Source organism: Terrapene carolina, unplaced genomic scaffold (assembly GCF_002925995.2).
Source record: "Terrapene carolina triunguis isolate 2854851 unplaced genomic scaffold, T_m_triunguis-2.0 Scaffold629, whole genome shotgun sequence".
Taxonomy (NCBI): Eukaryota; Metazoa; Chordata; order Testudines; family Emydidae; genus Terrapene; species Terrapene triunguis.
The window spans coordinates 3,762,410-3,779,568 of NW_020664980.1; positions in this window are offsets into that span (position 1 = coordinate 3,762,410).

The following is a 17,159-nucleotide window of genomic DNA, read 5'->3' on the forward strand; positions in this document are numbered from 1 at the left end:
CTTTGAATGTACCACACGAAGGGAAAGAGGGACGCTATAGTCTAGAACACAGTGATCAAAGTATGGGGCTGAATGACAGCAAATAGAGAGTAAGAAGATAATATGGCCAGCTTAGTAGTAGGACAAAGTATGTGATGGCCAGATTCATAGGCTTGCAACATTGTAAACCTTGAAATGAAAGGCCCAGGGTAGACAATCAAATACCAGTGGTGGAATACATTCAGCTCAAGTCTAGACACCAGCTCATGTCTAGATATCAGATGTAATTAGACTTAGGAAGGGAATATTATTAGTGCTTATTTGTTTAGCACCAATAAGGTGCTTGGTGTTATACAAACAGAAGTATAGTCCCTGATTGTAAGAGATTGGAGAGAGATTTCATACTTGGATGCATAATATGATCTTTTGTAATGACCTGGAAAAAATCAAATAATGGATTGCCCAGCTGATATGCATCATAACAAGACTAGCCAGGCTGGGATCCAAGCAGTCAGGGATCAATATAGAGATAGACTTGGGATCCTGAGGCACAAATACTGGGAAGTCAATGCAAATCACAAGGGTTGGCCCAGAAGGAAAGTAATTTTTGGAAACGCCACCTCCAATCTTGCTACTTGTTCTTCACTGAAGTCATAATCCACTGTTTGTGACATCATACTCATTTACACAGGAACCAACTATAACATCACAAACATAGAATCTGTTATGACAGAGGAAAAACAAGAGAACATGAACTCTCAACACACAGCAATCTTATTTTGGTGCCAATGTCCTGCTTAGCAATAGAGAAGGAAGAAAAACAATAACAGAAAATATATAAGCCATACTCATATCTTAATCAGAAAGAAAAGTGTTTCTTAAAAAGAATCCATGTTGTATCATCAACTCTCTAACAGCTCGTTGAAGAGAAGAAGGGTTATCGAGGGATTAGAGGGGAGCAAATATCTAACCCCAATCTTTAAAAAAAAAGAAACTGGAAAGGAGTCAGGAAATTATACACAAGTAGGGGTGATCTCAGTGGTAAATGAGTCTACAGAAGTTAATAGAGGATGATGTCACATAACAGCTGGAGGAGTTTGAGCTGATTTTTAGAAAAATAGTCCACATTTTTTTTAATAAAGCAGAAAATTTTACTGGCCAAATTTGCTAGGAATTTCTATAACATATCATGGAGGAAGCAAGAAGGGCTGATGCAGTAGATATTATCTGTGTTAATGTAACAGCCTACTGGCCTTAAAATCAGTGAGTAAGGGACCAAAGGGCATCATCCTAGAATGGATAAGCAACTAATAAAATGACTAGGCACAGACTGTGATGCAGACTTAAGCGCTGTCATGAAAATTAACCAGTCCAGAAACAAAACCTATTCACTTATCTTGTACATGAGAGTAAAGAAACAATATTATATTTACCTACAAAAAAACCAAACCAAACCAAAAGCTGAGTGAGTGGGTGAGTAGAATTTTGCAAGGTTGATCTAATGGCAAAAAACCTTTTAGCAGAGTAAGGCAGGTGATGACTCCAAGTGGAAGTGCCACCAGGATCATACTGCTCAATTTGTACATGAATGATGTAGAGTGTTCTCTCTCGCACTGTGAAGCTGATCCTCTAAAAAGGCTTTGGAGGTTTGAGTAAGGCCAGGGACAATGAAAATAAGAAATACGTGGTAGGGAGGGATTGCTGACTTGCTTTCAGCAGGCACAAGAGCAGAATTGCCTATTGTACTCTGAATATTCTATAGGCTGTTCTACATAGCTGAGTCCTTACTGAGAATGAGCTCATGTTTGAGGCTTGGGCCAGCCAGTGTCCACAGGCGAGGTTATGTTTCAGGCTGGCAGGTTGCTCCAAATTAGATATTGTGTTGGTCTGAGAGGTAACCATGGGCCAGGTCTAGCATTGAAACCAGGAGATGCAAAGGGCTAATGTTAGGGTTGGGCTTGGCAAAAGTGGCCCCAGGCTAGCATTAGGGCTGGGGTTAGGATGCAGCCCAGGCAAGGGTTGGGTTTGGGCTGGTGTCTAACCCCAGGCTAGTGATATGGCTGGAGCTACAGCTGGCTGGCAACCCTATGCTAGCAATACAGATGTACAGTCAAGAGGTGACACAAGGGTAGAGTTATGGTTGGGGTCAGCAGGTGGTCCTCATCCAAAGGCAGGATTTTGATCCAACAGATGCTCAGGGAAAGGTTTAAGGTTGAAACTGGCATGTAGAATTTGGGTAGGGGTAGAGGTGAAAGCAGAAGGAGGCCAAGATCAAATTGGGAATGGTGGATGGTCCCAGGACTCATGTGGGGCTGGGGCCAGCAGGTGGCCCCAGGCAACAGATAGGGCTGGAGGCAGGAGTTGTTTTAAACCAGCTTGAACATTTTATCCTATAGATTGTCCTTAAACTGAGTTGGTTAGTTTTGATTGGACATGCAGATCACATGGCATTGCTTCTGATCCCTAATTGGTTGACCATAACTCTAAAAATCAAGATTTTGGCAAAATATTCAAGTTCATAAGTTCAAGACATTCTTTTTGTAAACCTCCTCTAACATTTGTTTCTGCAAACATCCTTGCCAGTGTACTTGCTCACCAAGCTATTGCTAAAAACAAACGCCCAAATGAGCACAAACACAGGGGAAGCAAATTTTCCTTTTAAGTGAATATTCATGGCAAAATGTTGCAGCATTTGCCCAGCTCTGCTTATTTGTGACTTATACATACAATGTGCTCTAATAGCCGATTAAATAAATCCTTCCCCGAGTTCAGCAAATGTATACTGTTTTACTGGAATTCTCTGGTGAGTTTCCAATACTTACTAGGCTTTGAAGTTCTGTAGTTGATTTGTTTACCAAAAAAAAATTTTCTCCCTCATTAAAAATGGCCACAAGAAAATATTTACAAAGGCCCTCTCCATTGCCAAACTAGTAGCGGTAAACATTGGCCCAGAGAGCGCTCTACTTTCTGACTCCAACTGCTGTGTGTTTTCATTGTGAAATGTAGTATCTAAATTAAATTAAATTAATGGAGATATCCCATCTCCTAGAACTGGAAGGGACCTTGAAAGGTCATCGAGTCCAGCCCCCTGCCTTCACTAGCAGGACCAAGTACTGATTTTGCCCCAGATCCCTAAGTGGCCCCCTCAAGGATTGAACTCACAACCCTGGGTTTAGCAGGCCAATGCTCAAACCACTGAGCTATCCCTCCCCCCAATGTATCTCTCAAATGTGAATGGAATTACATTTCAATAAAGCTCATTAAGAAGAGGGGAGAAGGAGGGGAAATGGAATCGTCTGGGGAAATGGTCCATACTATTTCCTGTGGTTGTAAATGCACCTTCCTCTGCCAATCTCCAGAATATCAAATAGGACAGAAAATATTAGAATAATGGCCCAGTCATTCTGAATAATATACGACTAATATCAGTTACTCTTTACTCAGATCTAGTCAGTTATTTTATATTACCTTGCATGAGGCCATATAAGACATGTTTTTCAACACTCAAGCCAGGTTTTGCTAAAAGGAAGAATTATAATGACTGGTAGTGATGGTATAATGGATTATTTGGAGGGTAATTGGCCCAATTTATTAAGTTATTATTTTTATTTATTTAAAGGTGGGTTTTTACTGGTTTCTCAATAGTATGCAACATGTTCAAAGGGAAAACTGTAATATAAATTAAATCACATAGATCCTATTGTAAGCTTCGCTACCTGTTTTAATTAACCTTTACACACAGTCAGCTTAGCCAGATGGCAATTTATTACCTTATTAATATAAGCCCGATGTTCTCACGTAAAAGCTATCAATAATCACACCATCTGAAAAAAATAGTACTAATGCCCCAGTCCTGCACACGGGCAGACCTCTGCATCTGTTCAGGGCCCTATTGACTTCAGTGGGATGCTGGGCAGGCTCAGTGGTCCAGCCACACACATCACATCGTAGGATCAAGACCTAAGTTATCACCATCATCTGGGTCTCCCGATGCATGCTTTGTTGTCTGTCTGCAATAGCTCGTACGCTCATTGTTGCAGAGACTGCATCTTCTTTCATACCTTGTACAGCATTGAACATATTGTTAGTGCTTACCAAGTGAAAAGGAATTTCTTGGGAAGTTAAGCCTTGTGATAAGGAAAAGCAGGATAGTTATTTATACAGAGAATGGACCAGTATTTTAAGGTGTTTGGGTGCCTAAAGATCCAGATAGGCACTTGGTAGGATTTTCAAAGGCTCCTAACTCCCTTAGCTGCCCAGGCACTTTTGAATGCTTATCTGCTTTATTTCGGCACCTAAATACCTTATAAAATCTGGCCCCACAAGAATATCCAGAATTACCAAGCCAATCTCTGACTATTAGAGGTCAGAATGACACTTAATATTGGGGCAGATTATCCCACATCTACCTACTGTGGGTTTCTGACACGTTCTTCTGAAGCATCTGGTACTGGTAACATGGACATCTGACCTGATTCGGTATGGCAATTCTTAAATTCCCACAGTACAGTAGTGACTATAGGAGACCAGAAGTCAGGACTCCTGAGGTCTATTCTTGGCTCTAACAATGACTATGTTGTTATATGGAGCACATTAATGTGGTGTCTGAGCACATATATTTAACCTCTGACAGTGAGTCTCCCTATCTCTAAAGTGGAGATTACACTTGGCTATCTTACAGGGGTATTGCGAGAATTAACATTCGCACAGTGTTTTGAAATCACTGGCTGCTGCAGAATATGAGTGAGAAGCATAATCATCAATGAAGATGTGTAGTCTGAGCTGAGCACATACAAATTTCAGGACACAGTGGGTTAAGGCAATGTTTTCCTCTGCCTCCCTTGTCTTTTCTGAAGTGTAGCAGGATGCTGTTGAAAATGTACAACACAGTTTGCTGGAGAGAATCCTGGATGTCGTAGTGAATAAATGCAGAATGTGGAGTATAAAGTATATGTGCACTTTAATATTCATATATTAAAAAGTCAATACTGCGGCTGAGATGAATGCTAAAAAGTCTAATTAAAAACAAAACAACAATACTCTCTCTCAGTTACCGTAGCAGCAGAGAAAATGTAGGTAAACATCCCTCTTTCTGAAAAGTGATCTTGTTTCTAGCAAATCCTACAGCCTCCTATCCCCAACATAAATGTATCTTTTTGTTGACTTTTTTTAAGCCATGTTTCCTGTTGATGAGTCATTTAAGCAGTTGGCTGAAAAATAAATTATTGAGATCCTGAGTGCTACAAAATTAAGGATTGCAGATGTACAACTGACGTAAACCAACTAATAATGATAGGCTGAGGCTGTAATAGGAACACAGGAATTTAATAGGTATGACTGTGTAATACTACAAAACAAGCATATGACAAACACTTTGTTTCTTTGCTTGGTTATTGACAAATTCCACCTCTTCCAGAGCTCTACGCTTATGTTGCTAAAGAGAAGTGCCACTAGTGCTTTGTTACAAGTTCAAAACACATCTGAATGCGGCACCCCACAAAATGGCACATAGGGACTGATTCAAAGCCCACCGGGCTTTGAAGTCAATGGGAGTCTTTCAATTGATTTTGATGGACTTTGGATCAGGCCGTTAGTGTAGGGGGAAAAAACCACTATTTCATAAATTAGTTGGAAAATAAGCACATTGGTGCATGCATTTTTTATATTAGATGTTCCTTTCTTGACAAATATGTTCCAGGGTGCTGGAGAGCCGTGTGTGTTCATACACATATGCACGAAGAATAGGGCTGGCAAACTTGTTGCTATGACTTCTAGCCTTTAAAGACTCACTTTGGGGGGGTAGGGAAATGGGGGAGGTATATCCACTAGAAGAAGCAAAGAAACAATTGGCAAAAACTACCATGGGAACAGATACGCACTTTTTGTGTAAAGCCTCCCTGTGCTGTAACTAGCTAATAGAACAGTACTGTTAATCCTTCCTGCTGTACAACTATGGCATTTTGTCAAATTAAAATATTAATAAAAATATAATAAATAATATAAAAAGTGCCACTCTGCACCTTTTGTTCCTCATGGATTCTGTTTTCTGACTCGTGTATACACATGTTTCTGCTGTATAGAATGAAGAAGAAATATCATATTTCCCTAGGACTTTTACCAGCTGCTTCACTGACCTGCGCAAATCATTTAATGTCATAAAGGATGTTGCTAACTTATTAGCAGGTAGAATCTCATCTCAGGTATCACCATTGTGAATCTGCAATGCTACATGTGGAGTTTTACTTAATGAAACTGCAGTGTGCAAATCTGAAGGAAACTAAAACAAAGGAAAAGGTTTGTTTGAAGCCTTTTCAAACTGCAAGTGCTTAATTTATACATTGTGGGTGAAATCCTAGCCCCATTGAACTCACCGGCAAAATTCCCCTGGACTGCAATAGGGGCCTGATTTCACCATCTAGAAATTAACTCTTATAAAGTGAACAAATGATGGTTTTAATCAGACACAGTTATGATCTCACAGCATGAGCACAGGCCTGTGCATGAGCACTGACTCTTCATTCAAGCTCTCACACTAGTGCTATGCAATATGTTCAGCCAGACCAACCTACAATAACATTGTAGCCAAATCTTTGAACAATTTACCCAATACCAAGTTGGCAGCCTCTAACTTGGGGTGCCTCGGGATCCAAATGCCCAGCTTGAGACACGTTGGGCCTGATTTTTAAATGTGCTGAGCAGCCCGCAGCTCCCTCTGAAGTTAGTTGGCTTCTCAAGTGCTTAGCGCCTCTGAAAAATAGGCTCAAAAGCTCTCATGTTGGGCCCCCAAAATTAGAGGTTCTGTTGAAAATTTGGACCACAGTAAGTTTCCTGAAAATCAGCTTGGTGTTGTGTTCATAAATATGGCCTGATCGTTATCCTTTATTTTTTCACAGTGAACTTTTTTTTTTAAAGACTTAACTTCACATAAAGGTTCACTGTTATAAAAATGTATGTTGATTCCCTTCCCAAATACATTAATTACAACCTCAAGAGGCACATACATTCTTTGCATGTTCACTTATAAATGTGTTTCTAAGGGGAACGCTAGAATAGCAGGAGCATTTTAGCCAATTCATAGACATTGGCATTTCACAGCCCAACTTGGCTTTCCTTTTAGGAGCACTTCTGAGAGAAATTTTCCTTTCCAATCTGGGACAATACAAATAAAATAAACAATATAATCCTCATTTCACTCAAGTGTTTGGCATCTGAGATAATTGGGGAAGCAACATTCCAGATCATATTAGCAGGTAAAATATCTATTAGCTCACTTTACCTTTAAGTAATGAAAAATTACCCAAATATCCCCACCCATTCTTCAACACTGATAATTCAGGTCAGATGCTCATTATATAAGTTATATAGCCAAATTTCAAGTCCATTTTATTATTCTGCATATGAGAATGAAGTGGGTACAAAGGCTATCAAGCATCCTCTATTCTAATCACTTGTTTTCAGGCAGGAATTTGGCAGCGCCATGTTCAGACGTATCAAAATTATTGCATTTTACCTGCATTATCTATTTATACAACCTTTATTAAGGATGATGCCCCTGAATTTGCATACATAGCAGAAACCTGGATAGATGAGGTGCACAGTCCATTACTGCTCAACTGGACAGTCTATTCAACATGAAATAACAGAGGGTTAGGGTTAGGGAAATGATGTGGCAGTAGCCACAAGGGGGCATCTTCCTCACTAATGGATGTGTTGGAGTCAATGGGATTTTCACCACTGAGTTCAGTGGGGCCAGGATTTCACCCACAATGTGTGTATTAAGGACATGCAGTTTGCAATGGTTTTAAGGGACCTGAGTCCCAGAATGGGATTAAGATAGAACTTGTATTGTTGTACATGTAACCTTGCAGCACAGTGACCTTGGAGTCATCTGAGCTAATTGTTTGGGGGTGACTTCATGTGTACAATAGCAATCATGGATAAGCTCAGGATCTCATGGCCAGGATGGTACTGCCCCAGGCTTAATATACATAGATGGCCACTCTCTGGATCTTGTTTTAGGATGGGAATGAGAGTAAGAAGGGTGCAGATTGTGCTCTTGTTATGTCAAACCATTACCCCATCCATTTTGAGGCCAACAATTTTCTTGTTGGGTAAAAGACCTGATGTCCTACCACTGAGGTTAATGGAACCTGATGGGCCTTAGAGGGTTCTGAGGCAGAATTTTGGCTTACTGCCAGAATGGTCTACTGATGGCTGGGTAGAATGATCTCTTATCATTGATCATTGACATACTGGCTTCTAAATAACCTCTTCCTCGGCTTCATCCTCCCATGTCATCATGGGATTCAGATGAGCTATGACACTTGAAATGAGAGATAGGATTAGTGACTAAAACCTTGTTCTGAGATGGACCAAGCGTGGCAGAAAGTGTTTTTCAAATCTTACAATGAGGCTGTCCAGGAAGCAAAATGAAGTATCTGTAAAATTGTGAGCACAGCAGCTATGCTGGATAATAAATAGCCTGGTTAATCTAAGTTATTTGCATCTGGTGACCATTTAGTGTTTATTACTGTGGTGATAAGATCACTGTGATTCAGAATGAGTTGTCTGCCTCCATGAGAGTGGAATCAGTTCTTGGGTGGACACGTGTAGATTTTTCTTTTTTTGAGTTTCACCAACTGGTGCATCCTGTCCTGAATGTTCTACGACTTACACAGATGATCATGATGGTCCCTTCTGACCTTACAATCTATGAGTCAATAAGTTAGTTCCAAATCTTTCCTAGATGGGGAAAGCCACTGGGGAGGTATTGGGGCACTTCCTGAAAATGTTTCTAAATGCCTCCTTGAAGGACAGCAAAGAGGCAGCTGTCAAAAACTGTGATGGCGATGGTCAGACCTACTGGTCAGAGCTAGGGGATCAGCACCAGAATCAGGAGTCCAGAGCAGGGTTGGAGTGATGCAAGAGTGAGAGCAAGGCTTGAGGTATCTGTCACTATCAGGCAAGGGAGCGTTCCAAGCCCTGAAGTGACATTGAGCAGACTGAGTTGCTGTTCCTCCTGTGAGGTTTATGTACCTGCCCTTAGAGTCACCAGACCAGTTCCTGGTTTGTGGATTGGCTGGAGCCTAGCACAGGAATGACTCATCAGTGCATGGGGCTTAATCAAGCTCTAGTTCAGTGATGACTCATCCCCTTACAGCAGCTTCTCCTAATGCTTCTGATTATCACCCAGTTCCAAATCTCTCATTACTGAAATCTGTGTGGCTGCCCTCCCTTGGATCACTCCATTTTCTCCTTTGGTGACTCTTCCTCCTTCCTCTACCTGCTGGAAATTCTACTTTGTAAAATATTTATAGGATAAATGCTAAGATAAAAACAATCACAAGTATAATTCTGATGAGATTGAGTAGGAGAAGCTAAAATGTAGGAGCTGTGGGATTGACAGACTAAGCTAAGGTAATACCACAACTGTTGTCATCATATTAAAATGACCTCAGAGGACTAGGTTATTAAACCTATTAGTTGTAACATGTAAGTTGTAACATGCCTCAAACTGAGCAGCACTATTAGGACCAATAGTTTGAACAATACTGGTGGGCTCAGTGGGGAGGCAAACATGGCTAATGGGGTGACGTGATCTCACTGGCATGCCCTGACCAATCATGGTGAAGTTCTGACCAAAGCTATCAGAATAAAAAGCAGGGCCAGGGGTAAAGGAACTTTGGCTGTTGTGTTTTGGAAGCTTGAAAGAAATGTGGCTAGATGGCTGTATTCAACACCAAGTAGAAAATGCCAAAGGGGTTGTATCCCCCAGCCAGTCCTTTTTTTTTTGGTTCAAACTATTCAATGGTGAAATGGTGTAAAAAGGAACTTTCACTTGAAGCAGTTTCCCTGCCATGTATTATGAAAATCTTTAGTGCAGCGTCAGGAACAAGTTGTTTAGCTGAATTGCAGTTTTTCAGGGAAAGGTGAAAACATTCTGACTACGTTCAGAACACAGCCATTTGCTAAAGGATAATTATGATGAAATTGTTTGTGGCAGTAAATGTCTGCTTTTTACAGTTGCTGACAGCCATGTGGGCAATGATTTTTAGCCTATATTAATGGCTTTCGTGTCACTAAATGATGATGAAAGTTAGCTAGGGAAAAAAGTCCCCCTAAAGAAAGCTATGCAAATAAATGATTGGGGAGTGTGGTAAAAGGGGGGGGTCATTTGAATATATTGAATAAGTTATATTTGCAGAATTATTAGCTCTTGGGACTCTTCTAACATTGTGGTTTGTATGTATTACACTCATGCATAACTAGCTGTCTGTATGCCAGGAACATTTTTTTTCCTTTATAAATGACAAGATTTGATGTCACACCATAGTTGGTTTAATAATCTAGTCCTCTGAGATCATTTTAATGTGATGACAACAGTTGTGGTATTAGTTTAGTCTGTCAATCCCACAGCTTCTACATTTTAGCTTCTCCTGCTCAATCTCATCAGAATTATACTTGTGATTGTTTTTATTTCAGCATTTATCCTATAAATATTTTTGATAAGCCTTTAGGAAGGAACTTCGGGCAACAAACAGGATTTTACATCAACCTAAAACGCGGTGGTTTCTAGTCTTACATTTTCATTTTGTTCTTTACACAATATCCCTGGTGGTGAGGGGTGGTGTGGTGTTTGTATCTATGGAACTGTGACGATTCTTCTTCTGTGTTCCATACTTTCTAATCTCTAAAACCTCTGCTGTATTCTGAAAGTGGCAGCCATTCTGTGTTAATTTCAGTGCAGACTGTTCCAAAGCAGACCAACACTGCCTATTCCCTAAGGAGGACTTTACCTCTGTTCTTTTTAGTTTCAAAGTTCTTTTAATCTACATTAAAAGTAAATTCTGACTGGAAATATCCCCTACCCCAACGTTGTTTATGGAGAAAATTGTTCTCTGTGACAAGGTATACAGATGCTGTCCCTAGACTAGAAGAGAAATAGTTAACTCTTCTACCCAGGAAAGGCCATAACTGCATAATGACAGAGGCACTCACAGTGGTCACATGGCTGGGTAGGGTCAGCTGATAAAAGGCCAAGCTCAAAAGGGAAGAGACCTGTAGGGAGCAAGAAGGCCCTCCTGTAGTAGAGGGAGGAGGACAGCAGAAATTACTGGGAGGTTTTCTGCAGTGGGCCAAGGAGAAGGCCTGGGAAGAGCTCAAGGAAACAGGCCTGGAAGAGACTGAGCTCAGGAGGACCCAAAGAGAGGGGCTTACCTATTGGGAGAGACAACTTGGAGGCAGAAGATCCTGAGTCATGCATTTAAGGATAGATAGCCCAGGATACAGGCTTCCCAGGCTAACAGCCTATCTTTATTTGTTTGTTTGTTTAGATTTAACAAAATTTTAAAATTGCCTAGCCAAGGCTCTGGGCACCCTAACCAATCACTATCACCGCAATAAATGCAATGAAATCCCAGCAGCATTAAAATAATCATTTCAGCAGGACTCTGCCTGTGAGAAGCCCCTTTCCATCACATCATCCTTGTAGGAAGCATACCCGCCCCAAGAAAACTACCAAACAGATGTCTTTTGTTGTGTCCCCAGAAGGACACCAAATATGGGCTATTTTGGAACAAAGTGCCAAGGGGCATGAGGGGAGGGGAGAAGTAAATTCCTTGAGACTTAGAACTCTCACAGAGAATGCCCTGCCCACTATCCCCTCGCTTATCAAATGATGGGGATACAGCTCAGGCAGCCCTGCTGACCACATCGAGTAAAGGATGGCCATAGTTCCCCCCCTTTTTGTCGCCACCTAGGAAGGCAGTGTGAAAAGCCCCTGCTACAACGGATGGGAGGATTATTGAAACTGGAATCAGCGTGGAGGCTCCTGAAGGCTTTGTTTTGTTGGACATTTTCTTTACCCTGGAAGGGGTGCAGTTAGAATCACCGGACTCTGCCCATCCAAGAGCAGGTGAGTGACTGTCCTGGAGCTGGAAGAGGAGACATGAGGAGGGCGTACCAGGTACCAAGAGTGATTGCGTCACCTTTCTTTTTAAATATTTACATTACTTGGGGCCACCACACTTAGCATTCCTTGCTTCTTGATGTTGGTTCATTACAAAGGAATGCAACATTGGTGGAGAGCTGTTCTTTTCTTTTGCCCTTTTCCCTGTATGACAAGATGACAAGTCTTCATGCCTTTCTTAGCTAATCTCAAATCAGGGAGTTCATGCCTCAAGCAGTCCCAGTCTAGCTGTTCTAGATACAGAAGCAATAAGCTGATGTAAAAATCTCTTCATCATCCCAGGAGCCACCCAAATATGACTTCAACAAAACTTCCATTTTCAATTAGTCCAACTTCAGTGTAATAGGTACAGACCTATTTTTATCCACCGTCTTTTATATTTGAATTTACAGAATTATTGTACCCAAGACAAAACTTCTCCATTTGTATGTATTTCCCAAATGTCCTTCTTACAGAACTACAATATGGAATTCTCTTTTCACATGAAAAATTCAGGAGGTTTCTCCTTATAGCTTTGCCCAAATGTGTGTAGTGGTACCAGTAAATGAGGATGAGGAAGCAATAACTGCTTGGGATGGGAGCCCAAAGTGAAAGAAGGCAGGGTATCCATGTAAGAGACAATTGTGTTCAGATAATTTTGCCAGATAATAAAACCTGCTCCTGGTTCATTATTGTTACTATTATTTACACCTCTACCCCGATATAACGCTGTCCTCGGGAGCCAAAAAATCTTATTGCGTTATAGGTGAAACCGCGTTATATCGAACTTGCTTTGATCCGCCAGAGTGCGGAGCCCCGCCCGCCCGGAACGCTGCTTTACCATTAGGGTTACCATACGTCCGGTTTTTCCCGGACATGTCCGGCTTTTTGGTACTCAAATCCCCGTCCGGGGGGAATTGCCAAAAAGCCGAACATGTCCGGGAAAATACTCCCCTCCCTCCCCCAGTCCCCTGCTTACCTTGACTCCGGCAGGCTGTGAGCTGCAGGCAGATTGCCCCGCGGCGGCGGCTGCTGCTGCTCCCCCCAGACATCTCAGCTCTGTGTAGCTGAAGAGCCGAGCTGCCCCAGCACTACCGAGCCGAGCTGCCCCAGCACTACCGGCTTCACGGTTTGCCGGGCAGCCCCCAGATCTCCAGACCCTGCGCCCCCAGCCAGGCGTTTCCCGTCCCGGGCTCCGGTTGTGCTGGGGAAGCGCCCGCCCGGCAGGGCCGGCTCCAGCATTTCTGCTGCCCCAAGCAAAAAAAAAAAAAAAAAGCCGCGATCGGCGGCGGCAGTTCAGCGGCAGGTCCTTTGCTCCTAGAGGGAGTGAGGGACCTGCTGCCCCCGAATTGCCGCAGGTGCCGCCCCTCTCCCTTGGCCGCCCCAAGCACCTGCTTGTTAAGCTGGTGCCTGGAGCCGGCCCTGCCGCCCAGGGGCGCAGGGTCTGGAGATCTGGGGGCTGCCCGGCAAACCATGAAGCCAGTAGCTCTCAGGCAGCTTCGCGTGGCTGGGAGGGAGGAGGGGGAATGCGGGGCGCTCAGAGGAGGGGCGGAGTTGGGGCGGGGACTTTTGGGAAGGGGCGGGGCCGGGGAGGGGAAGGGGTGGAGTTGGGGCGGGGCGCAGTTTGGGCGGGGGCAGGGCCAGGGCCCCGTGGAGTGTCCTCCTTTTTCAAGGTTTAAATATGGTAACCCTATTTACCATGTTATATCCGAATTCGTGTTATATCGGGTCGCATTATATCAGGGTAGAGGTGTATTTATTCACAGCATATTGGAAACCACATAGGAGATGGGGCACCTGAGCAGCACTCAGTTTAACTCAAATCTAATACGGAGAATAGTTGTTCCAATGTGAGAGTAGTGTTCAGATCGCATGGGTAAATCAGGCTATGCCATATTCACATGTTGCAACTACTAATGCTAGTTTATAATGAGTGGGAGGGGAAGGTTGATGAGAGGGGAGCTTTCATCACTTTCTTTTCCTGTCTGAGCACTCTGTGGAGACAGTCAATGGACAGGTTAATGTAGGAAGATTTCACATAGGTGATTTTCAAGGAAGAGAGGTGGGATCATTGGTGAAGGCATTTCCATGGTGTTAAATGTCATGTAAAGTGTCTAGAACAAGTACACCGGATGCTCAAATGAAAGGGGTTGCACTGAAATTGTCAAGTACTTAAATGGTAAATCCTAACTGGACCCTGGTCTCTCTGTTGGAAACACATTTGGTTTTTGTTATGAAGAATATGGGGCAGACAAAAAAAGACCCTAATTCTATTAAACCTAATTTTAAAAAACAGGCTGTACCTGCATGATTAAAATATTTGTGAACAGCCATATTTGGGTGGGTGGTCTGCTCGTAGTGAATTCATTCTCCTGAGATAAGCCAGAACTGAAATCCAGTAGGGTCATAATTACTAGTCTATGAACCTCCAGACTTCAAATCTTCCCAATCTCATGTCATTGACTCGCAGTACATACAAACTCACAGTTAACCAAACAAATTTGGTGTTGCCCAAGCTGTTTGAATAATCAGGATGCTACTGTATAGCTATTTTATGGCCCAGTACCTAACTAGCCTAATTCCCTAAGTGTATGTGGATATATGAGGAGTCAGATCTGAGCTTAATTCCCAGAAGTAATACCTGCAGAAGTACTATAGATAGCTCCAGGAATAATGTAACTGGATCTGCCAAAGACTATTACTTTGCCATGATTTGTCTGTATCTCTGGGAATCGGGCATCAATCTCATGGATTTCTTACTAATCCAGAATGGATCAAGTAGATGCCACAAAGTGTCTGAGGTTCGCTAATTAATTCAGTCTATCTTCAAATACCACCATTTTCATGTTGCTGTTGAAAGGAATCCATCACTCAATACTCAGCATGAATAAAGGGATTTATGTATATTAACTAATAGCTCCTCACAACATCCTTGTGACATAGACATTCTCCCCCATTTTCCTTATGCATAAGTGGAGGCAGAAAGGGCTAGTGACTTGCCCAAGGCCATAGATTGAGTAATTGGTAGCGCCTTGTTTATAACTGAGGAGTTCCTGGCTCTCAGTCCCATGCTGTAACTTCTAGATCCCTCTGAAGCTGCCACAGATCAGTTAACTGAAGTATGTATTTCAATAACGCACACACATGCACACACAACTGGTTTTCTGGCTCTTTTCCAGGTATCAGCAATTTGGCGTCACAAGGTGAAGACCTGTTTGTGCAGGAATGTAGTGTTTTTGATTGGAGATAAAGTGAAGAATGTTTTTTTTTCCCTCCCAAGTAAGCTCTGCTTTTCATCCATGCCTTTTCACCAAATAGATGAGTAAAACAAGATCCTTTGTGCCTCTTCTGTTTGAGCAACTCCCTCTCACACACAGAGTACAGAAGCCCAGAAAGATATGTAGGAACAACTGAGTTTTTTAATACTTACTATAATTTTCATCCAAGGATTTCAAACAATTGCATTAAATTAACTTAAATCACCACCATCCCTTCCCCCACCCCTCACTCTGTGATGAAGTAAAGTATTAATCTCATTTCACAAAGGGGGAAACTGAGGCAAGGAGGCTCTGTAACTTGCCCAAGGCAGGGGTCCCGTATCCCAACCCCTCTTGGTTATAAGCCATTAAAATAAGAATGAAGGGTGAAATCCTAGCCCCACTGAAGTCAGTGGCATGGGAGTTTTGCTATTAACTTCAGTGGGGCCAGGATTTTACCCAAAGTGTCTATTTACCTCCTGCAAAGAGATGTTGTGAGAATTACTTAAGTCATGTTTGAGCCGCACTCTGGAAAGTGTTTGTCAAGAGCTAAATATTAGATAATTTTGGGGGGAAGGGGAGTGTAAAGTGACAATTGTATAAAGGCTACAAGCATCCAATAGGCTGAAAATCGCGCATCAGACAAAACTGAGATACCCAAATACTAAGTTCTTATACAGTGCCCATCACCTGGATTTGCAGCACCTGCCCAATAGTGCTCATTGTGCACGCAGTTACCTATTGGGAAAGCGGGGCATGTGGAAACTTCCTGAGCTCTCTCGAGGCTTGTTTTGCCAGTATGGGGTATGAAGTGTTCAAGCTGCAGGGGGCAATGTGAGTGCACAATTATGGGATGAGGAGTCAGCATCGGGATTCTGAGGGAAACCTCCTGATTTGGGTTCACACAACTTCAACAAATGTACAGAACAATTTGCCAGGATTCGAGGCCCTTGGGGGAGTTTGGCTTCAAGGCTTTGAACTCTGTCTGAAGTATATCGGGACAGCTAATCTTCCAGACATGCTTCCTACCCAGAAGAGCCTACAATGACTATCTTTACTTCCATTCTTGCTTCAGAGTGGAGTTGACAGGTCTGACAAACCAAATTTTATTTACAATTTTTTCCACAACTGACATTTCTGCACTGCTACATAAAAGATGGGATCTGATTGCTTATCTCCAAGAAACTTGTTTAGTTTTATGCTTATGTTTAATAAAAGCAACTTTCTCTCCCTGTCTGCTTTAGACTGAAAAGAAATTTCAGCTTTCCATTCAACAGAGAAAAATTCTATATGCAAGTCCAACTCTCAAGCTCTCTCTAACTTGGGGGATTTGTCTGTGCCCATCAAGACAGCCTAATAAAAGCCTGGTGGGGGTGGAAAAGCTGAAGAAATATCTACAAAGCTCTTCAAGCTCAGGCCACAGGCAATTACTTTCTTTTTTGTCAAAGAATTTAAACATGCAATCGCTGACCTGTAAATATTTCCAGAAATCTTCCCTGGCTAAATAAAATTCCTCCCATAATTACTTCACCCTTTGGCAACTGCAGACATGAATACGCACTCTACATTGAATGTCCTCCAGGAGAATTCTTGTGGGGCTGTTCCTATGTGGTGCTGAGTGCCCAAAGGAATTGAGGACACTCACAGTATCTCTATTAGACGTTCAGCAGTTTACAGGATTAGGCCCTTGCAAGAGAGCCTGGAAATTGTCAACATTCTTTGAGTTAGCAAAAATCTTACTGTAAAAATTCTTCTCATATCTTAATCCCTCCCTCCTTCCAGGAATGCTTCCCCCTCCTATTCTGCAAAGCCCAACCATGGTTAGTTATGCTTGAAGCCTCAAGAAGTCAGTTCCCAAAGTCTGTGGATTTGGGAACCAGGATACAGCTTTCCCAATGCAGTTGAATATTGATTCATCTTCATCATTTTCATCATTTTAAACTGTTTAAAAATCTGACGTTTATCTTTTTATCCAC